Source organism: Thermobia domestica, chromosome 13, assembly GCF_964235325.1.
Source record: "Thermobia domestica chromosome 13, izTheDome1.hap1.1, whole genome shotgun sequence".
Taxonomy (NCBI): Eukaryota; Metazoa; Arthropoda; class Insecta; order Zygentoma; family Lepismatidae; genus Thermobia; species Thermobia domestica.
In genome coordinates, this window is record NC_137466.1 from 549,855 (window position 1) to 567,459 (window position 17,605).

A 17,605-nucleotide genomic window follows, 5' to 3' on the forward strand; every position below is an offset into this window, starting at 1 on the left:
TCTATTCTATTTACGGCGCCGATTTCTCTTCTCAAATTTTTTCTCTTTTACATCTCTGCCAATCGCATGTTTTCCTGTAGCACATAGTGCTCTCTCTTGACAACCGCTTATCTTTTAACTTTAGAGAGTTTCCGCCTTATGCAGAGTCATTTCGACGAATGATTAGCGTCATACTAAAATACTGACTACTGCAGGAGACTTATGTTAGTCGAACTCTTTAGTATGACACTAATCGCGCTTCAAAACGACTCTGCATAAGGCCCTTTATTCTTCTGACCTCTTTGACTACTTCTGTAAATTGCCGCAAGGTCTTCTTCAAGACGGAGGCAACTCTGTGTTCCACATTTGGCGCCGTGTGAAGTGAACTGAAGTGATATTTTTGGTGCTTCGATAAGATACGTTATAGTTGAGTAGAATTGCGTGTGAGTGGCTAAAGTTTCGGTACATTTTGAATGTAAAGTGCAATTTTCGCTTAATGTAAAGTGCTTTTCGATGTAAAATGAATAAATCTCGCGGAAGGCCTAGAAAGATGTTTTCTGAGCTTTCTGAAAGGTCAAAACGACGACGTGTACGTGAAGTGATTGATTTAGCTTCTCTACCCACTTGCTCGTACTAAGACATTATTAGTACCCTGTACAATATGTACAGGGGAAAATGTCTGAGTACAATCTCACCGAAGAACAAAACAATTATGTAAAACAAGGAAGTTCATGTGTTGTACACGATAGTGCACGTGTGTTAGACCAGGAGCAAGGAAAGTGTGTTTTGTCACAGTGTGTAACATTATCTTCAAATTCAGAGAGTGGCACGGATTCAGACAGTGCCAGTTTCTGCACAAATAAAGTAGAAATTTTCACTGAACATGCAAATACCGGAAACTTGCGTTGTACATATATATAAAGTAAAGAAGTGGAGCAAGTTTTACAGATGAGATAGGGGTAAGTTTTTACTTGACTAGAACAAGCCCTGCGGGGCTTCTGACGCCTTTCACTCTCTCAGCTTCTGTTTGTAAAGTCTCATAATAGATATTGCCCCAAAGATACAATTACTTCCAACAGTGACTGAACCTGTAAGAACCGGTTCCAGTCACTGTCCATGTTCACTTTAATTGTGCACATTTTTCATAACTTTAGCCGAAATTTACGTATTTTGTATGTATTTCGTGGACCGCCCGATTTTTCTATATATGCCTGTGCCGTATTGATAAACGTTACTTTTTCCTTAATCCTTAAGAAACATTATTTGGAATTGAAATAGGTGAACAATTTAGGATTCAAAATTCAACCCCCATACTTTCATTTAAATGGCATAATTAACATTTAGAAAAGAAAGGGGAAGGTTCTAGATTACTGGTCCCCCACGTAGGTTAGTAGCTGGGTTGGTTGCTTTCTGTACTAAAGTTTATACATTTAATCTACACAGTATTGCTGAGCGAGCGCTAGCGAGTGAAGGCGGGTTAGAGTCCCGCAGAGCACGTTGTTTTCTGTCTTTATTATTGCTCAATGGGAAGGGGGGCCAGTAATCTAGAACCTTGCCAAAAGAAAGAGTACAGATGTAGTGTAAGATCAAATCTTTAGTAACTCAATCGTTTCTCTGCTGAAGAAAGTGTAGTTTTATTCACAAAGTGTACCAATCTATGTTGAGTTAGAAAGTTTAAAGAGGTCCGGATCTGGCTCTACAAAAGCATTTTTGTAACTGTTTCGGCAATGTAATAACATATACCTGAAGTGTCTCATCGAGTTTTGACGGCTCAGTAGACCTCCCCGCTGGCTTAGTGGCTAGCACGTGTGTCTTTGGTGAACGAGGTTCCGGGTTCGGTTCCCGGTGGGAGAGAATTTGGGATTTTAACTGTGCTCAATGTTTTTGTTCGTATCCCTGTCGAGTTTAGTAGTCCCAAACAATTGAGAAAAGAAAGCTAAAAAGGCCAGGAAGATTAAGAAAAAAAGAGAGCCGCGTTAGATCATTGCAAGAGATTTCACATCTGATGCGTGAGATCCCTGCTTCGATTCCAGCTCGCACGAAGTGAACTTTGTGTTGAACAAACGTTGTGAGAGTGGGATTTCTCGTTTTAAAATAATGGTGTACGAGGTCCAGGGGGGAGCCCTTATATCCTTTAAATCTGTCCTCAATGTTTGTGTGTTCCTGTTACTGTCGTGTCCACCAGTCCTGATAAGTGCAAATATAAGAAAGAAAACGTATAATGCTCACGTCGGTGTCCCTGGCCCGATCCCAGCTCGCGCCATGTGAATTTTGTGGTGCACACACTGTGTGCGTGGGTTTTCTCGTTTTAAAATAGTGGTGTACAGGTTTCCGGGTTCAATTCAAGGTGGGAGAGTCCTTGTGATTTTAATTGTCCTCGATGTTTCTATGGTCGTGTCCCTTTCGTTTCCAGTAGTACTGATAACTGGGGCGTTAAGAAAGAAAGAAAAAGTCAGGAAGTATTTTTAAGGTAGAGTGCTCACCTAGAGGACCCTGGTCCGATCCCAGCCCGCGTCAAGTGAACTTTGTGGTACACAAACACGGTGTGTGTTGGTTTTCTCGTTTTAAAATAATGATGTATGTGGTTCCGGGTTCGATTCTTGATGGCAGAGCCCATGTAATTTTAACTCTCTTCGATGTTTCTGTGTTTGTGTCACTGTCCTGTCTAGTAGTCCTGATAAGTTGAAAGATAAGAAGGGAAAAATCACTGTTTTAAGAAGTGGTAGAGTACTCCGATAACAATATCTTGAATTATCTAACATTTTTTTTTTTTTTTTTGCAAGATTATAAATTTTACTTCCATAAGGTTAAATGTTATTACCCCCAAATCACTCATAAATTTTACTGGAAAAATTTATTAGACAACTCTTTACATTGGGTTGCACATGTAAGATCTCGTTATTTATTTCACGAAATATAGCTAAGCGAGCGAAAGAGATTAGCAGCCCCCCAGAGGTCGCTGATTTCTACCTTTATCACAATTTAGACAAAAAATAATAAAATAAAACAAAAAATACTCTTGACAGCCGAAGAACTAGGTGTTGAAGTCACTGTGCGACCCAAAGTAAATTCTTGCCATCTGTGAGAACTGAAGATGAGGTGAAAATAATGTTTTTGATGCAGAAAGGGATTTTTTTTTTTAAAGAGGGATCCTTAAAAGTTGAAATTTCATCATTGATAGTAGTTATTACATTGCCTTGAGTCTCTTGTTTGGATGTTGTATTCTATATTTCACACTGTTACAAAATATGTAGCAAGCCCACAACCAAAGGGGCTAAAGATATATCGTGCCCTCAAAATATCGTGTGGCCCCTTAACATAGGGACCTTTACTATAGGAAAATATAGATAGACCTTCAGTAAACATAGTCATTTTGCACCCCTATCTTTTCCTATCTCCCCAATTTTTTGTGACCTGCTGTGGGCTGCTTTATAGCTATTCGACGAAGGACAACGTAAGCTACGTTTAGGAACGAAGCTTAAGTGAATACTGACAGATAGATACTTTGTTAGTTGCTAATATTTGCACATTGTTAAATGTTAACTGATTAGTAGTAGTAAGTTCTATTTCAAAAGCTTCATTCTGTTTCCTACAGAGACAGAAGTTAATGGAAATAGGAGGAAATAAGGTTCCAAACATTATCCGAGGAATATGTCGAAAACTCCTCACAGACCAAATAGCTTCTAACGTCAGTTGGGTCGGAAGGAAAGGAAAGAAATCTCTCACGAAGACTTATCCCAATCTGAGTAAACTTTTAATTTGTAAGTATTAATTACTTTTGCTTTTACTTTGCGAAAAACACAGCTTTAGAGAATGCAATCTAACTTCATTTCTCTCATTCCATTTAATTTGCGAAGGGATTTTGTTATACTGCTTCAATGGACCAGCAGTCAGTGACAAATATATTTGTAATATAACTTGTGGAATTACATTGCACATAAAAATACAAATCTTAGTCGTTTAAAAGAAGACCCAGGCTTCTGAGAACATCAATTTTGTAGATGTCTCATAAGTTTCAAAATACATTTACAACAGATGAGAGATCAGTTAGCCAAAAATGTGTCAAGGGGCGTAACCAGACTGTTTTTCCCGGAGGGCTCCTTACTTCTGAAAATTGGAAGAACCTTTTAGGAAGGCCTTCATATAATGCTTTTATAATACCTTAAGTTTCGCTTCCCCTGCCCTCACGTCCACGTTCAAATTACAATAATAATAATAATAATAATAATAATAATAACAATAATAGAATAGAATCCGTAAAGATTCCATAAAGAAATCATGGTCAGTAATTGGATCTCTGGACCTTTAATTTTAGTAGCAAACACAACACCAGCAAATATTCGAAATTAAATGAAATACTGTACATTTTTTTTTTTTTACACATCAGGTTACGTTTTCCAAGATATGGCTGCAAAAAGACATTCGTACAATGCTGAGTTCAAGTTAAAGGTTACCGGATGAATAAAACTTGGTTCAATTACTTTATGTATAAGGTATCATTTTTTCTAAATTTCGAATCCAAAAATCATGGGGAAGAATGGATCTTATTTTGCGTCCCAGGTTTATGCACCAAGGCTAAGTGTGATGGTGATAATGATGATGATGATGAGAATTGAAGGAACTCGTGGAATGAAGAAAGTGAGAGGAAACGGTAGAATCTTAAGAAAACCTACGCACAGGGTGTTTGTTTATTAATTATAAGGCTCACTTGGCGCGAGTTGGGATTGACCCAGGGTCCACGTACTAGAGGCAAATGCTCTACCACTTAGCCACTGCGGCCCCTTAGCAAAGTACTCGAGCTTGTTTAAATACGCATACAGTGATTATAAATTAACTGAGAAAATTTTGTGGATTAAGTTTCACACCCTCAATAACTTTCACGGTTTTCTCTTTGCTACTCATACTTCTGGATTAAATACAATAACACGAGTTAAAATTTTGTTCTTGCCAGTATTTCCACGCTCGCTCTGCAAATGTAACGATCTATCCTCATCAAGGGTTCACACCCTCGCCAGAACTAATTTTAATGTATGTAGTATAAAAAAATTAAACTCTTTTATATTATTTTCTTCTTTAACCACTAAGTAGTATCTCTAATACTACTCTGGCTCAAAAAAACCTTTAAATTCCTCTCTATCTCCTAGTCTTCTTCAAACTGAAGTGTAAGACCAATATACTACATAAATGAAAAACAGAATAAAGGATTAAGTCAAATTATTCCTTCTTCACTGGCTCCTCTCAAAAAACTTAATTGTCTAGGGTATGATTAATATTATTCTTACTACATCCGGGCACAGGGAAATTTTTGTTTTAAAGAACGAAACATTACTTAGGCTTTTATAATATTTTATTCGTAGACTAGATACGAGTAAACAAAAAAAAAAGTAAAAATTTCTCTATGAGACGAAGCAAAAGAGTTCTCTTTCAGGACTCTAAAAACTTTACCCGTGAGGGATCGAACTCTGAACCCATCATTCCCTACTTAGATACGAATACATGCTAGTTTATACTCTAATTTATAAGGGTCCTGTGGCATAAGTTTATCTGGCCTCTTCAGCGGAACAGCTCCACTTTGCCTTCTCTTTAAAAGCAATTTCTTGAATCAAAGAAAATGCTTGGCCTATCTACACAGGACTCCAGAAAAAAACAGAGAACCTGCGAAAAGGAAACCCTGGCTAAATAACAATACAAGATAAGAGGTTAAGGTAATAAACAAGTCTCTTTCATAAGACTATAAACTGGCCCTTAATATGGACCTTGCCCTAGCCAAGTCTCTCTCTTTGAGACAATAAAATGTCCACCAAAAGTTACGCCTTGCCCTAATAAAGGTCTCGCTCTAAAAGAGACCAGAAACTTCTCTCTTTTTCAAGAGATAATCACTAACACAGGATTAGGATCAAGGAATCAAAAAGATAACAATAAACTTTAACTCGAGAAACAAAGTTCTCAATCCAGAGGGTCCTCGAACCCAAAAGCCATTGGAGTCTGAAATTAGAATTCCTTAATAGGCCTCCAAGTGATTAAAATGTTATCTCAAAATATAAAAACCTATTTAACAGATATCCCCCGTCATCGGCGTGATTAAAATTAACCTATTAAACAAGAAAGAATTCTCCCCAGAAAACTAATCTTTAGTTACTTACGAATGAAAATCCTATTCCCTATCCTTGGTCATTCCGAGAGATCATCCTAACCTGCCAGCCTTAAACAGCATAGCTAAAAAAAAAATTGGTTGATCCAACAGACATTAGGACCGTCGGTCGAACGTAACCATGTGGTCCAGAGCGTCAGAAGAACCCCTAACATTTGAAACAGCTCGGTATATATACGATCCGGCTCACACGTGGCAGCATCCAAAAACGGAAAAATCTCCAGCTAAAATAAAGAATGTTCGTTACCAATTTGAAAAAACCGACGCTACCAACCTCCCCCCTTGAAGTTCTAACAGTTAACAAGCCCGTATCCGAATCTTAAACTATGGAAGCAAATGTAACAGTGTTTCTATCTAAGAAGTAAATCTTTACAGGCAATCTCTCTAAGGTTTTAAAAAATATATGATAAATATAATACAAATAAGTTATAAATATATAAGCACCTAAATAATTATCCAGGCCTGGAAGTTAATGAACTTAAAACTATTAGATTATATATATCTATATTTAAACCAGATATTTTTACACAGTTAATTTATTACAAGTAAGTGGATCGAAAATATCCACTTACATGTAGAAAGTAGAGAAAGAAACGGAACCAATAACATTGTTTGGAAGAAGCCTATCAGGGTTGAATAGCAACGATTAAACTAAAAGTAAAGGATGTCGAATAGTCACTTTGGAGTGGGTAACATATGCTTGTCCTTGTACGTAGAAGTTCAACAATCGCTTAAGATTAGAACCTTAAGGATACCGCTTCTTCTTTCTGTTGTTTTTTACAATACCTTAATACAGAAGTTTGCTCTGAGAATCTTAACTCTTCAAACATTAATATTCCATAATACTGGCTTTTCATATATATAAAGAACTTATTACGTCAGTAATGTTAATTACTTGAAACAGTACAAAAATAGTTTACATTAATGAAGCTATTCGATTAAAGAAACGTATGGCGCAAGTTGAGAGGTTTCTATATTACCCACTATCACAGGGGTTCAGGGATTTTATTACATCCAGGCATTAGATCATATTTTTAAAAAATCAATGGGTGGACGGAATATAGTCACTAAGTGGGTCAAATGCAAACACCACTAAAATGGTTATGCGTAAATTTAGGTAAATTTATTCTCGTCCAGTAAAAAGAATCAGAGGGTCAGCTTTGGTTTTAGGATGGCCAGGCCCCCTCTAGTTACGCCTATGGTCAAGTAATGCATCGATACTCTACCTGAATATTTTATTGATTCGAATAAAAAAAATACCCTCTGTCAATTATCATCTCTAGTTTAGAATGTCGCGAAACCTGGTAATTATAAACAAAATCATTGCAAAATGCTGTACTAGTTAAATTACTGCTCCAAATTTAAATTTCTTTTACTTGTAGTAACCACGTAAGAAAGTATGAAAAACTGTACTGCAGCAATAATAAATTTACTTTACTTGTAAAATGTTAACAGTAACTATGTAGGAAAAGGCATCAAACGTATATTATGTCCATTTCACAAATGTAAGATTTATATCAAATTCATTCATATTAAATATTGAGGTATTTGTCTTTTACATATACAAGCCTTTCACTAGAATATCTTCGTAGTTCCTAATATGTATTATAATTTACATTCTTTGCTTTAGTTTTTTTTTCTGTAGTTTAACGTTCCTTGGTTATGCCTTGGTGGTTAAGGAGACTGGGACCTACTGATTGTAGTGGAATCCGAACCACTTTTTTTTTCGTTCAACTGTACCCCCACCGGGAATCGAACCCAGGACCACGCGAACAGAAGGTAAGCATACTAGCCATTAGACAAAGCAGGTGTCTTCTTCCCTTTAGTGGTATTTGCGTTTAAACTAGCAAGTGTGATACTTTTAGTACCTTAATTTTCAAAAAAAAAAAAAATGTATTTTTGAGGTTCTAAATTTAAAATTTATTTTGTTCACTGAACAGCTTCTGTCATGGAAAAGAGGATAGATGGGGTGACAGAGGTATTTATAATTGATGTAGTTGGAAGGTGGTTATCTCAAGCTCCTTTTCGAGGAGAACAAAGCCAAAGGAAAAAAAGCATCTAAGTATATATTTTGTTCCCTAAGTTAGTATGCAGAGGGGGAAAATTTTGATTATAGGTAGTTACATGGTGACACATTTAATAGAACAATTCAATTACTACTAAAACAAAACATACACTTCTGTAGTCGTGAGTGTTCTAAACAACTCGTTACCAGCAATGTGGATTTCAAAGTATCCATGTAGCAGCGCCTGCTCTGTTCATGGTTCTGGCGGAGAAATCTATTGTATTGAGAATCTCGGGAACATTCCGGAAGCAATATCCACGAAGTTCCTTCATCTTGACGAAATGTGGACCCGGTCGTACAATTCTCACTTCAAACATCATTCCAATAAGTAGTGTTTAACGTCCCACAGATATGCGCCGAATACTGAAGACGGTGATGATGAGAAATGAATGAAGAAAGTGGGAGAGAAGGGGAGAACCCCGAGATAAACCCACGCATACGGTGTTTGTCCACCACAAAGCTCACTTGGCGTGAGATTTGATCAAACCAGGGACCCTGCACACTAGAGGTGAACGCTCTACCACTGAGCCTTGCTGCCTCTGCATAATGATTTTATTTGCACTCTTCTTGTTTACAAACATAGACGCGAAGCTGACAACTTGAAACTGCGAAAATGAAGTCGTCATAGAGGTGTTTATGTATAGAACGAGGTTTAGGGAGACGTTGATAATGAACGAAATGGAGGAATCAAAAGTGGGAGGCAACGAGAGAACACCGAGAAAACCCTCGCACATGGTCTTTGTCCACCACACAGTTCACTAGTGCGAACTGGGTACAAACGAGGGTCCCATTCATTACTATTTGTTTATACAAATAAGAACGTATGCATATGTTAGGGATTGTATAGCTTTTGGCAAAAGATTTTTCTAGTAACAAAATTTTTAAGTGCTGGCGCCGTTTACTTGAAAATTTAATATTCCATAAATTTCAAGACAAGAGATGAGTGTTATAGATTAATAATTGAAAATGTGCAGAGACATTTACTAAACCGCAACACAATATATGTGTGGAAAAATTATTTTCATGTACTATTAGCATTGTTGTAGCCTCCCATTTTCTGTATTGCTAGTGTTCGCAATCCCAGCTTCTGTTCCCGGCTAATACACAGATTTTGTGGTGTTAACTGAACGTTGTAAAGGAGATTGTAAATTACTGGCTTGTCGTGCTATGGGCAAGGAGTTTTCTTAAACGGAAATTCCATATGATGATTACGTCCGTTTCACCGCAGCGGAGTAGTTGATTCAGCTGAGAGACGGATGAAACCAAATACTCGCAAACTCACTGATCAACGAACAAATCAGCAATACTAATCAATGCAGCAGTAGGTTAGATTACCTGTGAGCGGAATGATTTTAGCTCTTCCGTGCGTTTCCCTAAATCTTGTGGAAATGTTTTGAAAGACTTTATCTTCTTGTTTTCTCAAAACCTAAAGCACTTCAAGATAAATAAAATTATATCTTCAGACGTTCCCTATAATTGTTCAACACAAAGTGTGAAATCAATCTTTTTCGTTAAAATGTATTTCCAACGTCACTATTTATGAACCATAAGATACGTTTCCATAAATCCGGAATTTGAAGATTTAATTCCTTTCGGAATGTATATGAAAAGGATCACAACTCAGGACTTTTCTTTACGTCTTTGTGCACGAAGGTTATGAAGAACGGAATATAATCGTATTCTTATATGTGAGCCACAACCTAAGCTTGACTGTTGTGTACAATTTGCTTGTATATGGTGTACAATTAAAGTATGCACAGTCATTCATGTGAAACGATTTCGGATCACATTGTCTTTTTGCCCCTTCACTATACATTGTGTTGTTGCCTTTAAGAAAAAATATGAGTACAAAATGTAACGACCCTTTCCCCCTAATCCCGCCACACGAATCCAAATCGAGAGTCACAATAAAGAAGAAAAAAATTTAAATCAACAATCGATTTAAACTCGCACAGCAGACCCGAAAGAAGGGTCTTGGCAGAACAGACACATAAACTCAAGTCGCTGCGCAAGGTTGTACGGATTAATATTCCTTGTGAATACGTTAATGCAATGCACAAAATAAATCAGGTTACAATTAATAATAATAAATAATGAAAAAACCAAAATCCAATTTTGAATAACAAACTTTATTACAACAAAGATGGTCGTGTATATACACTAATGCGTTAGATTAATTTATATACACAAAGCAACAATAACAAAAAAGACAAAATATAAAAAATGTATATATAATTAACCCGCGAAATAATTTGTAACCGATTTCCAAATCTAACAATAATTTAATTTATCTTGATTCAAAGGATCGATAGTTAATTCAATCTCATTATCAAACAGCAATTTCGGTATCTAAAAATGCTTTGATTCTAAATTCATTTGAATATAACACTAGAAGTCAAATAGTAATTTCCCGAAGTAACTGAGAAAATTTATAATATAATAAATCTGAAGCTAATGAGTATTAACAATATTTCATCTATTCAAATATTTCAATGAGAGAAAAGAAATTTTCCTTTAATATCAAGAGAAAATTCTATATGTTGACTCAAACCCTATGGTACCATTTCTTTTGCCACCGACTGTACATCAATTGTTAATTGGTGACATCGACAATTGTCAGAGTTAATCATATGAATTTCCTTCCAATCAAATTCAATATATATAGTATACAACACTCGTTACTAAAAATTATACCTAGTCCTATTATTTTTGGAGGTGACTGTACAAAGTTCAAGAAATATACTAGATTACCAAATGACGAAAATGACTGATTCCGCAATTACTAATCTTTTATGGCAATCAAACATTTACGCAATGAACCTTCAAATTAAAATGCTCTTCGAAAAATTTTACTCTTTAGTGCACGATCAAGACTTTCAATGGAAACCATTCATCAAAAATAAACTTATTATGCACGAATTAATGACTCTTACTAAAGCTTCAAAAAATATAAACATATCCACAAGGAATAATCGCGAACTTGTTACTATTCACCAAACTAGTTCGTAGCTATTCTCCCGGCTTATCATTCTACCAATTTCAAAATAACATTCTGGGGAGGATTCGTCTAGAACATGAAACATATCACTACTATGGCAATTTAAATCAAATAGAATTAACGTCCTAGTCAAAGCGGAAACAACTCTATTCACAACCAGACAGGATTTGTTTACAAAGTGACACATCTACTACTAAAATTGAAATTTCACTCACCCAATTTTTCCTTCTTCCTGTTACCTTGTTTCTCGTTCTTACAATATCGGAATTGGCTTCGTTGACTGACCATTGAGACGTCACAAGAAGCAAACAAACATATTGGTCAAAAACGGCACTTATTATATGGAACCTTTTAAAAGATTCTCGCCAAGAATTCATACTGGAATAGTTTTGGCATACGAACGATTACTTGCAATAGCAGTTGAGCTCACTAAGAAAAAAGCTTCCAGCATTACAACCAAAGCAAGTAACTATCGTTTCTCAGTTTCTTTCTTTTTCACAGATTTATTGCCCCCCAAAAATTGCAGAATTTCTCCTTTGGGGCAAAATGCTCCACAAACTGACCAGATATAACTAAGACTATAGTAATCAAAACGATTACGCTGGTTTACTAGGACAAATTCGAAACATATAAGCGGGCACAAAGTTGACCTCCTTTGGTCCCCCGCACAACTCCTGCCTCGGCTCCTAAACTCCTGTAATCTTTCAGGTTAAAAAGAAAATGAAAAGAAACTTAACAGATTAGCTTGCCACTGAGAAACTGCAATTAATTTCATATCACAAATCACTATTTTCAACACCTTTCTTTCCTTCTGCCGTAATGCCCAATATATACATTGCCCCCGTTCGACATCACTGTTAAACACAAACGCAGACATCGACACCAAGCAACTCAAGTTACACGTTTCGTTCCATTTCCAACGCTACAGATGCAACTATGAGTAAACGATCCGTCCTGCGAAACCAAGAGAAAGTATGCGGGCACAAAGCAGCCGCATAACACGAAGCCTCTATCTATCACGTGACGCGCTAGCAGACATGAATGATTTCCATTTTTGTTCTTAGATTCGCGCACTCCTACTCTTTTTTTCAACCTTTTTTTTTAAATATCAACTGAAAAATACAAAGATGAAATATGTGTGCAAGTTAGAGCTAACATGTTTTCAACGACACTATTACATTATGTTAATATCTATTCCGTTATTATTTATTTTCAAACAATCTCTTGCTTCTCATACGTCGACATCATGGGACGAGTCCATGCAGTCGCAGAGCCGGGGGGTGTCCTCAAGGCGACTCGTTACAAAAAGCAAACCTTTAGACTCTGACGATACTAATTTTTTTGAGATAGGATAATAGATACAATGACATCCCAAATGTTGGAATAGGAACATTTTTTTACAGCTTACTTTCAGCATAATAAAGTTTATTTAATGAATTTAATTTTCTTCTAATTTTGTATTTAGGCTAACGAAGAAAGAAACAGCAGAGGCACAACCTACTAATGAAGAAAATCCTGTTAATGATTAAAGTGATTTTATACGTACCAACAAACATTTTGAAATTAACATATAAAAAAATCGAGAAGAATAATTAATAAGGATTAAGTGAATGTGTTAGTGATGTGAAAAATGTGGTTCAAATGCTCTGTGGAGCTAAATATTTACTTTACTAAACTTATTGTTAAACACATTGTTTCTGAAATGAGAGATTATAGTAATATACAATCAGAGGGATGCTGATGAAAGTAATTGTTACTTGCAAATTTGTAAACTATATATTTTTATGCAATAAATATCCATAAAACACTTCAGTCAGCCATATTATATAAAACAATTATTTGTCTTTTGGATACTATATTTTTTACGCTTAATAAATATTCACAGAATATTTAATACTACTAAATATTTCAGCATTCGGTGAATATTTAATAAGCGCTCAAAACAATGAAAATAAATATTTGCAAATATTTTTCAATTATATTACATGAATATTTAATAAACTTATGTAAAATATTTCGTTTTGGCTTAATAAATATTTATAGAATTTCATAATGATATAATTTCAATATTTAATGAACAGTCAAAAATAATAAAAAATAATATTTGCAAATATTTCTTCAATTTATCAAAAATATTACATGAATATTTATAAACTTGTGAAAAATATTTCTTTTTCGCTTAATAAATATTCATAGAATATTTCATAGTGATGTAATTTCAACATTTAGTGAATATTCAATGAACAGTCAAAAGTAGTGCAAAATAAATATATGCAAATATTTATTCAATTTATCAAAAATATTACGTGAATATTTATTAAACTTGTGGACAAAATTTCTTTTGGCTTAATAAATATTCATAGAACATTTCATAGTAACGTAATTTCAATATTCAATAAATATTTATTTAACTTGTGAACAAATTTTTTTCTTGGGTGATTAAATATTCATGATAACATAATTTCAATATTCTATGAATATTTATTCATCTTGTGAACAAAATTGATTTTGGGTTAACAAATATTCATAGAATATTCATAGTAACACAATTTCAATATTCAATAAACAATCAATGGGCGGTCAAAAATAGGCCGATTTTCAACATTCTATAAATGTTAGCAATTCAATATGTGCGGTGTTTCACAATATTCAAAAAATATTATTTCAACTTTCAGTGCTGTTAGTGGACTGAAGGCAAAAAAAAAAAAATGCTTTTCTTGAAATATGAAATAACATTTTATTCGTTCATTTTATGGTTTTCGTTTTCACAATATGAAGTGTCGTAAATTATCGTAAGTGGTAATATTCAATATGCGTTACACCGAATCTACCTTACACCTAAATTTCCCCACACCGGGTTTTCCATACACCGAATTTTCCTATATATATATATATATATATATATATATATATATATGTGTGTGTGTGTGTGTGTGTATGGGTTGAAAAATCAGGAGTGCCAGGTCACCATGGCAGCTAGAAATACGAATATGATGCAGGGTCGTTTTGTTTAAAACAAGTGATTAAAACTTGTTTTAAACAATTGGTTTGGTTTAAATCAAATTTTATATACGTTTTAAACATTTTGTTTATAACACATGTATTTTTAAGACTTGTTTTAAACATGTTTTTATTTTATCTTATTTTTGTTAAAAAAAATCTGCCAGAGAAAGTCCAGTTTGCTCAAGTTGTTTGAACAGGACAGATCTATCTTTTAAGTGCAGGTCCTATAAACATTATGCTATTAAGGAAACGAATAAAAAGAAAGAACAAAACAATAGAAACATTTGGACTAGGAAGTGATATTCAAATGTAGGAATACTTTTTATTTTTTTTTCATAGTACTGTATCGGAATGTGAAAATTCCCATAGAATGTTTTAACAAAGTTAAATTAGACAGATTTTAAAAAAAAGAAAGGAAGAAAGAAAGAAAGAACGAACGAAAGAAAAACGAAAGCTAAATGCATGGTATTGCGAAAGCAGTAATTCAATTTAATAAATTTTCTCACTAAATTTGTTGATTTCTCGAATAAATAAATAAATCTACCCCTGTGGCGTAACATATCTCATGGAACCAGGGCCTACCATCCAGCTTGTGCCCCTCATGTCTTTACGGCAGGGTACGAATCCCAGGGCTTAATTTCCTTCCATTTTGTTTTAATCCCTTCCAAAAGCAACAAACTGCAACATTGATTCCTCACAAAGCAACCAACTGTCTGCTGTTAGGAATTATTTTATCCCGATTAATATTGAGGTAAAAGAAATAAAAAATACATTAAGGTTGATAATGTTAAAATTGATTATATTGTTATATGTACAAAAACAAACACTTACGCACTCCAGAATTTGTGGGACTATGATTATGCTGTTTTTCTTTTATTCTTTTTTTCTTTTCTTTTCTTTTGTTTTCTGATTAGGTATAACTTTGTTCCCGTGAATTGCAGTAGGGTGTCGAAAAACCGGATTCATGAGCCATAATGGTCAGATTCATGGGTCAATATTTTGAAGGGGGGCCAAAGTTCGCCAGTCCACCCATGCTCTGTGATCATTAATTCTAAGTTCTGATTTCGAATCCATTACATTGCCTTCTTTTTCAATTAAACTTATTTCTTTCCAGGTTTTTATTATCCTTCTGTTGAACATTTTAATTACATTTATATTTTCTAAAGCAGGGCTACCAATATATGAAAATTATTGTAAGGCGAAAGGGGAATTCCCGTTTTGCGTTACGATAACAAGTCATTAAGTACCAATTTTTGGTTGACATTTCCTGTGATAAAAATAATAAAGCAAAACGGGAAAAGGCGAACAGTGAAGACACGATTGGGATCATTTCTCCATCAACTACTTGTATCGCCTGGATTTTTTTTTGTTTATATATAACGCGTCTGTGGATTTTGTATGTTTATTAATAATAAGTAACCTTAAATTCAAAATTTTCAGTCATTAAGAAATTAAGTAAGTACTATAATTTTAAACATGTGTAGTAGTCAAACTATATTTTGGATTTCAAGTACAAACATTAAGCCTATTCTTCACCTCTATCGATCAATATTAAGAAATTCGCAAAGAAGGTCCCTTCAGAGCTTCCGTTACATTTCACAATTTTTTTTTACTGTAAAACAATCAAAATTAAACTCTTCTTTATGTGGTCACATACAGAATAAAATTACAAAAATTTACAATTATTACTGGAAATTGATGCTCTTACCCATTTCGAACATTTCTTTAAACACACAGTTTCAAACATATTAAAATTTCATTTCTTACAGATAGTATGGAACGTAAATATTGTAAATTTTCATAACTGTTCTCAAAGTGGATTTGTGTACAGCCAAAGACAGTTTTGTAAGTTAAACAAAAAGTACAAAATAAGCCTCTTGAAAACAGCTTTTACTTGCAAAAGAATAGAGAATGAGCACTTTTGGTTGTTGCAATAGTCTGTGTAAGCAGCTTGATAAAAATTCAATGTAACATAACAACAGCTGTTTCTCTTATTTGCCAAAAAAAAAAAAAAAAAAGAAAGAAAGAAAGAAAAGAAAAAGCTTCATAAGGTGAATGTAGGGGCGAGGAAATCTCTAGCAACGGCTCTGTTTTTCATCCCCCTTCTAAACATTTGTCTAGTTTATAATTAGATTGTGATATTCCTCATTGTTGTAAAAAAATATAGAAAATTTTTCGAACTCTTAACATTCCCCTTTACCGGACGCAAATTCTTATTAATTAATACACTGAGAAAAGTCCGTTGTTCGGACAGCGGTATATTGTACAAATATACGGAATCATTATATTTACTACATAAATCTGCAAGTAGCACACACTATCCATATGCTACAGACTTTCCTCACTTAGATGTTACATCATGCCGTTTCATGGTGTATGACATCAGTAGTAGTGGTCGACGTATATTGAGCCGAGTCAGCAAAAATTTTTGTGACGTCATAGGTCAAAGGTCAATGACCTTGGCCCGGGGGCAATGACCTAGGGGTACCATGGCCCACCCCCTCTAAATTTTGGCAGGGGTACAATGGCCCACCCCCTAAATTTTGGCAGGGGTACATAGGACCACCCCCCTTAAATTTTGGAAATTGCCAAATCTAAAAATTTGGTATGGTAGGGTAGGACCATAGTATGTACCTCTATCAGTATTGGGGGTCTATGTCGTTCCCTTTCATGGGTAAAAAATTGCCAAAAATTCAAATTTCGGGGGTTTTTGACCTAATTTATCTCCTTTGATGAGGTGTTATTACCTTATATAGTTATATAGGCGTATACAGGGGTCCATTCCCTTTCATAAGACATGGGTATATTGGTGCACCCCTTGAAAAATTTGGGAGGGGTACCTTGGCCCACCCCTTAAATTTTGGAAATTGACCAATTTCAACATTGGGTATTATATTACAGGACCCTAATATGTATTATGATAAATTTGGGTGGTCCACCTCGTTCCCTTCTAGGGGTACAAAATTGCCAAAATATAAACGTAAGCAATACGTAGTACCACGTGTTTGGTTTTTGGTCGATTTTATCCCCTTTGATAAGGTGTTATTATCCTATATAGTTATATGGTTATGTATAGGGGTCCATTATCTATCATAAGACATGGGTACATTTGTGCACCCCTTTAAATTTTTGGGAAGGGTACCTTGGCCCACCCCTTAAATTTTGGAAATTGCCCAATTTAAACATTAGGTATTATACTACAGGACCCTAATATGTATCATGATAAATTTGGGTGGTCCACCTCGTTCCCTTCTAGAGGTACAAAATTGCCAAAAATATAAACGTAAGCAATACGTAGTACCACGTGTTTGGTTTTTGGTCGATTTTATCGCCTTTGATGAGGTGTTATTATCCTATATAGTTATATGGTCATGTATAGGGGTCCATTACCTTTCGTAAGATATGGGTA

The 17,605-nt window shown here is 34.8% G+C and overlaps 1 long non-coding RNA gene across 1 annotated transcript; it reads left to right on the forward strand.

Moving 5' to 3' along the window:
• The first annotated feature begins 300 nt into the window (after window positions 1-300).
• Window positions 301-13,005, forward strand: LOC145669101 (uncharacterized). Its single transcript, XR_014128132.1, has 3 exons — window positions 301-938; window positions 3,575-3,740; window positions 12,659-13,005. It is a non-coding gene; the product is annotated as an uncharacterized LOC145669101 (long non-coding RNA).
• The last annotated feature ends 4,600 nt before the right edge of the window (window positions 13,006-17,605 follow it).